Here is an 11,539-nt window from a genome sequence, read left to right as displayed (position 1 = left end):
TTTCCAGTGGCGTTTCGCCAAAGACGAATTTCATACCGCTCAACTTCCATCGACGTTACCAGAACTGAGTGTATGGCTTACCACGATCAGAGACTATGTCTTGACTAACACTTGGGCATCTGTTGTACTAGATATCGGATTCACAAAGCGTGCATCTTACGTTAATGTAAAAACGAAGCTTCAAACTCCCCCCTTTGCGATTTGTATAAGGTCTTATATTTATGTTCATTGTTGTAAAATTTAGTCTCTTGAATTTGTCCCGCCATATGTAATCGATCACACAACGAAGAACGTACCAGGATTAAGTAATAGAAACAGGCGTTTTCCCGACAATTGTGTGCTATTTACAGATCGTTATATCGTGACAGTCTTTAGTGGCGTATGTGACACCAGATGTGTCGTCGTGCAAAGATCAAAACCGAAATCGGCAGAGAGCAATTAATAATATAATTAGCAAAGCCTGTGAGAGTGATATTAAACAACAGAAATTTGCGAAGATCGCACCACTAGTACGAATACTCCGGAGTAGTAGCGTGTGAGTGTGTGTGTGTGTGTGTGTGTGTGTGTGTGTGTGTGTGTGAGTGAGAGAGAGAGAGAGAGAGAGAGAGAGAGAGAGAGAACCTGAGCAGCAATTAACGAAGATCTTGAAGCTCTGGGCATAGGAAACCACAATGAATATAGTGAACTGCTACATATTTATTAATATCATCTGCTCCCGTTTACGACTTCCACGTAGCTGGCAGCGGGTTTTACACATTGTTGGTGACTACTTCAGGGGACAGTAAAAATTTTAGAACATTAGCTACTTTGTATAAGTCGTTGATAAATAGTTGCTACTATTAAAGTTCCCACCATCACAAAAGCGTCTTCTTCCTATAGCCATCGGCGCACCCGGTTGAGAACACAGCTGGTTTACATAGCGCATGGTTGCAAAAGCCTTTACACCATATCATCTGCTCGTGAATGAAGACAAAGCTCAGAGTCACTCCAAATACAAAAACCTTTATGTATATACAGCAAAATTTCACACGAAATCATGAGTGACTAGACCTGACTGACCTTAAAGTAGCAAGCGAAGACATTTTTAAATAATACGTATGTTAATAAGGAGCACATGCTTGACCAATGGCGAAATCTCTCACACTGAGTGAGGTAGGGTAAGTGTTTCGCGCCAAGGCAAATATTTCCGTACTGTATGTAAAAAAAATTACAAGCCAACACCTTTAATAAAATACAAGTGATATAAGCTGCAGCATGAGAGCACAAGTGCAATGAAACGTAGAAGTTGTGTTATTTTCTTATGAAAAGGAATGCGTTTAGCAAAAAACTAGCCCCAGAAACAGATGTGGTGCATTAGTATTTAAACAAAAGATCAAGGAAATCGGAAAAGTATTTTTCGTCCACTTTTTTCTTTTGTCTAACGGTCGGTCCTGCACACAGCTGTAAGTGTGGAAGCCAACAGTAGTCACGGGAGAAGAAGTTTGTCGTAACGGCAGAAACGGCGTCGTGTGGAAATAGCCTGAGGCTTCGTGTAGCACACTTTGAGACGTCTCTGGTGGCCGTTTTACAGTGGTTTTGCTTTAACACCAAAAGGAAATAACAGGAAGAAATAACGGCAACTAGCAACGTACCGGGAATTTGGCGAAGTAGCGAGCACCGAGATGACTTTCCATTGTGCCACGTATTAGAGCTGCTTCGCATTCCATTCGCGTATAGAGAGCGAAAAGAGTAAATGGTTAAACGTAGCTGTGCGCAATGAAATGTATCTTGTCTTCGCGGTTCCCGCAGGAGTGCTACATGCTGGTATGTAGTGTATTCACAGATCCAACACTTAGCAAAGAGACACACATGACAATCGGATTTTTGTAAGTTTTTTATATTTATGGAACATGAAGTTCGCAACTCGAACAGCCTGCCAATAACCCAAAGGCGTTCCCTGCGACTCTCCAGTACTCTCGAGAAAATGGACTTTAAAATTTCCCGAGCGTCTTTAATTCCTTAAATCTAGTTCAAAACTGAAGGGCCGTTTGGCTCTGTGATAGAATGGTTGTCTGTGGCCTGGGTTCGATTCCCGGCCGATATATATATTTTTAAACTAAGGTGCATGTACTACAAGTTTCTCTGTGCAGTGTAAAATACGTAAAGATGAAAATGCAAAAAAGATATCGGTAGCGCTCGAGTCTCGTAATCGCTCGTTCGATTCTCGTTTTCGTAATTTTTTTTCGCTATGTTCGAATACCCACATCATTTAAATAAAAAGTTCATCAGATGTATGCAATCATCACGTATGTAATTGTTATTTTCATAAAAAATTCACGTTTTTTATTTCTAATTAAATATCACACACAAAAAAACCGTTTTGATTGCAATCACAAATTCCTAATTATAAAAGAGTGATAATAAGGATTAACTAAATTTAAAAAAATATAAGAAATAATTTCTTTAATCTTCACGTATTTTATTTTCCCCATAAATGTTCGTAGAACATCACCGTTGCTTAAAAACACCTCTACGGTCGCAGGTTCGAATCCTGCCTCGGGCATGGATGTGTGTGATGTCCTTAGGTTAGTTAGGTTTAAGTAGGTCTAAGTTCTAGGGGACTGATGACCTCAGATGTTGAGTCCCATAGTGCTCAGAGCCATTTGAACCATTTTGGAAGGCGGAAGGGTGGGGGTGGGGGGGGGGGGGATTGAACGCAGGCCAGCCATGCAGCAGCCAAGTGTTCTACCACAGAGCCACAAGGCACGTCGAAAATAAGTTGATCTTAATTTAGGAAATGAAATGAACTCGGAAAACTTCAAAGTCGACTTTATTAGGATATTTGAGAGTTGCATCTAACCGCTGTGGGAAATTTATTTTTGCTGCTGCATTTCACATTCCATAAATATTGTATGAAAAATACAAAACTGTGATTGCCCCGTGGTCTCTTAGTATCGCTCCTTCAAACTTGGCGCCTGTTTTCAAACGTCTGCCCGCGCAGGTGTTTCAGAACTTTCACGATGTTGTCGCATAGGTCAAACAAGCCTGTGACCATTCTGTCTGATTCAAAATGGTTCAAATGGCTCTGAGCACTATGGGACTTAACGTATGAGGTCATCAGTCCCCTAGAACTTAGATCCACTTAAACCTAACTAACCTAAGGACATCACACACATCCTTGCCCGAGGCAGGATTCGAACCTGCGACCGTAGCGGTCACGCGGTTCCAGACTGAATCGTCTAGAACCGCACGGCCACACCGGTCGGCCATTCTGTCTGACCTTCTTTGAATAAGTTCAGTATCCCCCTTAGTCTATTTACTACGAGTCCCATAGACTTGAGCAACATTCTAAGATAAGTCGCACGAGTGTTTTGTAATCAGTCTGCTTTGTAGATATATGCAGTTTTCCAGTACCCTACCAATGAACCTGCTTTGCCTGCCATTAAGGCTGTGAGATCATTTCATATGATAAGTCTATAAAATTTACAGCCAGCCGTTCGAGTACCACAGTCTATTCTCCAAAGTCCATGTAAAGAATATTTGCCCCCTTTTTGCTTGTTGTAACACCTTGATAAAAAAATCTTGTTGCAGTACGTTCCTTATTCTCAGTACGTATTTGTCTTTTGAACAACTGTGATTGATACACAGTTGCTGTGAAAATGGCCGGCACAAGGAACTTGCTGAAATTAATCATTTTACTCATTTTGCTACTTTTGCCGAGTCATTTTTACAAAAATTGTTTTACTCCTTTTGTATATTTTATAAATCCTGTTTTTATATCACACAGAATTATTTTGTTTAAAATATCTAAATATGCATCATACTGATATATAACTTTAACAGTTACGCATTTTATACAGTTGAGCGTTTATCAGGCTGCTAACGCCCAGTAAGTGGCGCGCTCTACACCATGTTTACCTAGCATTGTAACTAGCTGGCACGTTCAGTCTAATGTCTGCTCTTTTAACAAGCTGTAGATACTCTCCCCATTCAGGATTTTATTTCATATTTTCTGCTGTTTGACTTGAGCTCCTTAGTTCATCATGCATATTTACAATTTTAACTTCATGCAATTTATGTAAGTACCAGTTTTATTGCATGTTCTCCTTCTCAATGTGGTCAGGATTAAGTATTGTAGACGTTTCTTTTATAAAATACTCAAACTTTACAAGAGACTTCCTTCTGAAGAACTATCCTTAGTGGCATAGACACCTAGTTGAGGTTTTTACATTTAACTTATGCAACCTGGTGGCTGTAAATTTTATATATTGATAATTTGTTTAAAGTTGCTGGCAGCCACGTTTAAAATTGTGATACCTGTAGTTTTTACAATATGTATTTATACCACTTGACTGATTCCATTTGTCACTCACTGATGTTGTCCTCACAGGACACTACTTTGTTTTCGATTAAATGCACAATTTCCCTTTCTTAACTTTTAACACAAATTGGTAATCTTTGAAATGTTAAAATGTTATCAGGATTTCAATGACTATTTGCGCAGCTTTTCCCAGGCCATCATCTATGAAAATTATTAGGTTACTATTAACATTGTCTGGCAGGTCAACAACATATAACGTTACCATGAAAGCTTCCCCAACAAATTAACCTAAGACGTGTCGGAAGTTAGTCTCTTCGAAGAATATAAGCACCCAAGTATTCACTGTTCACTAACGTGGCATCCATATGTTTCCTTCACCGCTAGGGTCTCCTACAGCTGCAAACAGTATCTAGCGTAGAGATTGATTACTTATCAATGGAACACGAGTGCGGCGCAGCGTCGTAACAGCTGCTACTTGGCAGACGTGCCGTAGGTGGCAGGCCTATCAGCAGCGATAACGGCAGCGACACGACACACCTGCAGGACGGCACCACTCAAGAGTTTACACTGCCACCATTAACGGCTAGCCTAGATCCAGATCGAGAGAACTTCGTAGAAGCTCCACCAAATACAACTCCTCTTCATACGCACAGTATCGCTCCACTTACACATGTCACGCTTCACCCCCGATGGTTTAGAGAGTATATTAAACTTCACCTCATTTTCAGAACCAGTGTATAGATATCAAATTGATAAGGAACACATTTCAGCGAATGAACCATTCCCGTTCTCCACGAACGAACATGTGAAACAATGCATTCGAATCTCCCGCGACATCTTGGCATGTCTGACATATAGTACATTCGTAACCAACAAATGAGGTGAACTAAATAACTCGTGCCCAACTCGCTCTGATTCAAAATGGTTCAAATGGCTCTGAGCACTATGGGACTTAACATCTGAGGTCATCAGTCCCCTAGAACTTAGAACTACTTAAACCTAACTAACCTAATGACATCACACACATCCATTCCCGAGGCAGGACTCGAACCTGCAACCGTAGCAGTCGCGCGGTTCCGGACTGAAGTGCCTACAACCGCTCGGTCACCGCGGCCGGCTACACGCTCTGGTGGCTAGCCTTTACAGATGACGCCGCTTCGAAAAAAGAAAGGAACTTAGGGTTTGACATCCTATCGATAGCAGGAAATTTCTCATGCCTCTAGAAAGGAAGAAGTATTTAAAGAGATCTATGATCAAGACATCTGACGTTAAAACTCACAGGTAAATTGTACACTTACGCCGTATCAAGCTACGTACCTTCCCTATTTCTGTTAAAGTCACTGCAGTAACTATGAATTGTTCTATCAGAAATATCACTCAACGGGAAAAAAGTAGGCGCTGTCTCTGAAGGAAAGGAATCATACCGTTGAATATCGTACAATACAAAATGCTTTGCAGTAAGCTCTTGAAGCAAGAACATGCCATCATATTCCTTAAACTTTCTAATAGCTCTTTCCTGATAATGACTTCCATCATTCCGCTCTCTATCTTTCCTTCATTCTTAGTTACTGTATCTCCAGTCTCTTGTTTCCATTGGTTTCCAATTTGTATTTCATTCCTCTATTATCTACTCACAATTCCCCGTTCACTTGTGACACACCTCTTTACCGCGTAGCATTTTATTTTATTTTCATTGTTACTTGCCGGCCGAAGTGGCCGTGCGGTTAAAGGCGCTGCAGTCTGGAACCGCAAGACCGCTACGGTCGCAGGTTCGAATCCTGCCTCGGGCATGGATGTTTGTGATGTCCTTAGGTTAGTAAGGTTTAACTAGTTCTAAGTTCTAGGGGACTAATGACCTCAGCAGTTGAGTCCCATAGTGCTCAGAGCCATTTGAACCATTGTTACTTCCAATGGGATTCCCTCTTCGTTTCCTCATCCGACTTTTACGAGTGTCAGCGTTCTTTAGGCCTCATGTTTTCGTAAAATATTTTAGACCCTCACATCAAAACTGACTGTTAATCGAAGGTAAATAGCTAGGCAAATTTCCCTGACCGAAGCTTTTCGATCTGCGCACATTCCTTTCCGTAATGAAACTTGAGTAACGCCGTATCAGTGACAGGAGGTGATAAAGAGCATTCCGCTCGACTGATAATACTGGTGCTGCGTTAAGAGGCACAGTTCTCAATACGGCTGCGGTAACTGAACTATTCTTCACTTGTTGGCGAGAGAAAGACAGACAGACTGCGTGACTGGATATCGTAAGGACTATTCAAGATTAATAAATGTTAGCCCCAGAGCAGTGAGCGGAATTTCCAGTATTGCTGTCCGCGGCAGGAAGATAAGAGGTGGTAATTCGTTATTGCGCTTCATCTAGATCTGATATGATTTACAATACTATATCCAGCCGGAAGGAAGGAGGTTAGAGGTAAACATCTTGTAGATAGCGAGGTTATTAGAGACGAAGAGATAAATCAAACGCACGATGGAGAAGGGAATGAGGTAAGATACCGGGCAACTCCAGTTTAATAAACATCCCAGGATATGCCTAAGATATTTCGGGAGGATTTTCGATTTTCCTAGATTTACTCCTGTATGGCATCATCGGCTAATAACCATGGTACCACCAGAGAGAGTATTCTCGCAGATATGCGATTAAGTAGAAGAAATTTTGACTGGTAGAATCCAGTATGCTGTACTACACGAAGAATGTTCAACAGTAACGAAAGTAATATTCACTGCATGACAAAGTTAAGCACACAGAGGACATGGTTGGATGTGAATGTAACTGCGTAAATGTACACACTATCCGCGTATATGTAAATAATTAGAGTCACAATCCTCACTGACAGGAAGAATGGCCACCATGGTGCAATTGTGCCGTTTGTGTTTAGCATTGTCAACAGGCCTGATAGAGCATATGAGCGGTACGAACAGCGTCGGTTGCTGTGTAATCACTGTGAAGGACACGGCGATGCTCGTACTCGTGTGGGAAAGCGTTATCAGCACCTGACACAGTTTGAAAGGGGCGTCATTGTGGGCCTCCACATGGCCGGTTTGTCGGGTCGTTCAATACTCAGATTTGGGTAGCATTTGGATGTGAGAGAGCTCCTATGCTGGACTGCATGGCAACGTGAGGGCATGCACACTCGTCGTCACGGTTCCGATCGATGACGTCTGACCACAACGAGGGAGGATCGCCGTATTCTGCACCAGGCAAATCGTAGCCCCTTCACACCTGCCTCTGCAACCCGAGAACGAGTAACAGGCTACCTGCAACACTCTGTGCCGTCCCGCGCCAATGGTCGGAGACTAGCAGCAGCAGGACTGGACGATTACCGGCCCATGTGTAGGCTGCCGTTGACATCACAATACAAACCGCTGGGTTTGGAGTGGTGCCGCAACCGGGAAGCACGTACTGCTGGCGAATGGCGTCGATTGTGTTCAGTGATGGATCGCAATTCCGTACTGCCCCACATGATCATCTTCGGCGAGTATCGCGGCCGGCGACATGGGAAGAGGTCCCATTCACCCAATGGTTAGGAGAGGCACAGCGGTTTGGGGAGCCAGTCTGCACGGCTACAGATCGAAGGACCTCTGACGGCACAACAGTACGCCACGGACATCCTGCGTCCTTATGTGTTTGATGTCAATATTGTGGCAACATTTTTCAACAGGGCAATACTCGTCGAGACATGTTATACGTCTCTCTAAACTGTCTGCGTGATGTTGAGGTACTCCCCAAGCCAGCAAGATCCCCAGATCTGTTCGCGATAAACACATGTGGATCCAGCTCGGATGCCAACTCAGAGCCACAGCCAGTAACCAGGCTATCAAGGACCAGTATAGCTGCCGGCCGCTGTTGGCCGAGCGGTTCTAGGCGCTTCAGTCTGGAACCGCGTGACCGCTACGGTCGCAGGTTCGAATCCTGCCTCGGGCAGGTTAGCTAGGTTTAAGTAGTTCTAAGTTCTAGGGGACTGATGACCTGAGATGTTAAGTTCCATAGTGCTCAGAGCCATTTGAACCATTTTGAACCAGTACAGCTGTTGTGAGTCACCATGCCCCATGAGAGGATACAATGGCTTTCCAAAACCCATTCCAAGCAAATCAGTGCGTGGATCCAGACCAAACGTGGTGCAACGTCATACTGAAATGTGTCTCATACTACCAACTTCCTGATAACTTTCACTCGATTTTGTAATAAATGGAATAAAATCGCGTACTCTCTAAACTAGTAATTTTCATGTCGTTTCTTCTTCCTCTTCTTCTCGGTGATCGCTTTATTTGTTTGGCAGTCTACATCGCGCCACAAAGGAGCGTTACAGAACGCCTAATCTTCACAATACATATGAACGCTTTATCAGATAGGGACAAAAGCACGCCGCGCGGTATTAGCCGAGCGGTCTAGGGCGCTGCAGTCATGGACTGTGCGGCTGGTCCCGGCGGAGGTTCGAGTCCTCCCTCGGGCATGGGTGTGTGTGTTTGTCCTTAGGATAATTTAGGTTAAGTAGTGTGTAAGCTTAGGGACTGATGACCTTAGCAGTTAAGTCCCATAAGATTTCACACATATCTGAACATTTTTGACAAAAGCACTGACAGAATGGTCGGTGACAAATATGCCTGTTATCGACGATGGACGAAGTAACAAAATCCAGAAAGAAATGGACAACGTTTCCACTTGATGTAATGAAGGTCTTTTCTCATTAAACGTGAATAAACGCTAGACAATGTTCATAACGGCGGGAAAGAACCCCGATACAATTCTAGATCATTGCTTCTATGTGTCAAGGGAGCTGTAATGTATGCACCACAACAGATTGCGAACGAGTTCAGAGGCGCGCTTCTAGGATCTTAACAGACGATATAATTGCACATAATTGTTACAGAGATGCTCGATAAATTTTAGTGGTAGTTTTTTGAGGATAGACGAAGTTGTTCTCGTCAAAACTTAATGGGTAAATTTAGCGGACTGATATTCGGGGAAGACTGATAGGCAACTGTGTTTCCACTATCTTATATCTCGCGCAGGCATCACGAGAATAAGATAAGAGAGGGATTAGGGGACGTACAGATGATTGTAGATAGTCTGTTTCCCTCGTTAGAAACATGAATTGAACAGGACAAAGAAATCGCCAATATCGTACGGAATACCGTCCGTCGCGCACTGTACATTGGATTGCGCCGTGTATGACAGGTGTGAAAATTACCGAACAATCAGTTTAATAAGCCACAGCTGCAAAATACTAACACGAATTCTTTACAGACGAACGGAAAAATTAGTAGAAACCGACCTCGGGGAAGATCACTTTGGATTCCGTAGAAATATTGGAACACATGAGGCAATACTGACCTTACGACATATCTTAGAAGCTAGATTAAGGAAAGGCAAACCTACGTTTCTAGCATTTGTAGACTTAGAGAAAGCGTTTGACAATGTTCACTGGAATACTCTCTTTCAAATTCTGAAGGTGACTGGGGTAAAATACAGGGAGCGAAAGGTTATTTACAATTTGTACAGAAACCAGATGGCAGATATAAGAGTCGAGGGGCATGAAAGGGAAGCAGTGGTTGGGAAGGGAGTGAGACAGGGTTGTGGCCTATCCCCGATGTTATTCAATCTTTATATTGAGCAAGCAGTGAAGGAAACAAAAGAAAAATTCGGAGTAGGTATTAAAATCCTTGGAGAAGTAATAAAAACTTTGAGGTTTGCCGATGACATTGTAATTCTGTCAGAAACAGCAAAGGACTTGGAAGAGCAGTTGAACGGAATGGACAGTGTCTGTAAAGGAGGGTATAAGATGAACATCAACAGAAGCAAAACGAGGATAATGGAATGCAGTCGAATTAAGTCGGGCGATGCTGAGGGAATTAGATTAGGAAATGGGACACTTAAAGTAGTAAAGGAGTTTTACTATTTGGGGAGCAAAATAACTGATGATGGTCGAAGTAGAGAGGATATAAAATGTAAATTGGCAATGGCAAGGAAAGCGTTTCTGAAGAAGAGAAATTTGTTAACATCGAATATCGATTTAAGTGTCAGGAAGTCGTTTCTGAAAGTATTTGTATGGAGTGTGGCCATGTATGGAAGTGAAACATGGACGGTAAATATTTTGGACAAGAAGAGAATAGAAGCTTTCGAAATGTGGTGCTACAGAAGAATGCTGAAGATTAGATGGGTAGATCACATAACTAATGAGGAGACATTGAATAGGATTGGGGAGAAGAGAAGTTTGTGGCACAACTTGACTAGAAGAAGGGATCGGTTGGTAGGACATGTTCTGAGGCATCAAGGGATCATCAATTTAGTATTGGAGGGCAGCATGGAGGGTAAAAATTGTAGAGGGAGACCAAGAGATGAATACACTAAGCAGATTCAAAAGGATGTAGGTTGCATTAGGTACTGGGAGATGAAGAAGCTTGCACAGGATAGAGTAGCATGGAGAGCTGCATCAAACCAGTCTCAGGACTGAAGACCACAACAACAACAACAACAACAATCGGCAGATAAATCATAAGTACGTGCGGTAGTCCAAATTAATTGCCTAAATACGTGGACGAAGAGTGAATGGCGTTAATAAAGAGAAATGAAACATGTTAATACTATTAAGAGGATTCATAAACAGTGGTTTACGAAGCGTTTCACAGATATCGGTGGGACGTACAATGTGTCTACTTTCGCCGGGAGAGATGATGCAGTGGTTGAAGCTACACAGGTATTCAGAGTGTGATGATCTGCTATCCCCACCTGTAATGATTTGGAGCCCTTTATGTATTTATTTCTTCGCCTAAGAGCTGGATGATTATTAGGCTTGCGGCGTTACTTTAGGTAACATCCAGATGTGTGCGAGAATAAGTGCAGTCCCTCTATGATACCAAACACTGACGACAATGAGGGCAGTGTTTTCGGCCCACGTGCACTTTTTCATTGCTTATTACTTATTCGGTTCCTCGTTTTCGTAAAGAATGGTTGTATCACTTCCTCTGTTGCTAGTCTTATCTGATGACATATTGTTATCGTCAGTTATTCGTTTCTATTTATGCATCTTCATTAACATAATTGTCCTCTTTATTAACGATGACTCGCCATTTAATGAAATGATAAAGAGTACAGTACACATTCAACGTAGTAACTGGATTCGCATTATGAACAGCAGGCATGAAAAACTACAGAAGAGGAGTCTTCAGGGCAGAAACAATGTAGCTCCGGTACGTTACAAGAGAGAGATGGGTTCGAAACCCCAT

The sequence above is a fragment of the Schistocerca serialis genome, chromosome 1 (genome assembly GCF_023864345.2).
Source record: "Schistocerca serialis cubense isolate TAMUIC-IGC-003099 chromosome 1, iqSchSeri2.2, whole genome shotgun sequence".
Classification (NCBI taxonomy): Eukaryota; Metazoa; Arthropoda; class Insecta; order Orthoptera; family Acrididae; genus Schistocerca; species Schistocerca serialis.
This window is presented reverse-complemented; position numbering follows the sequence as displayed.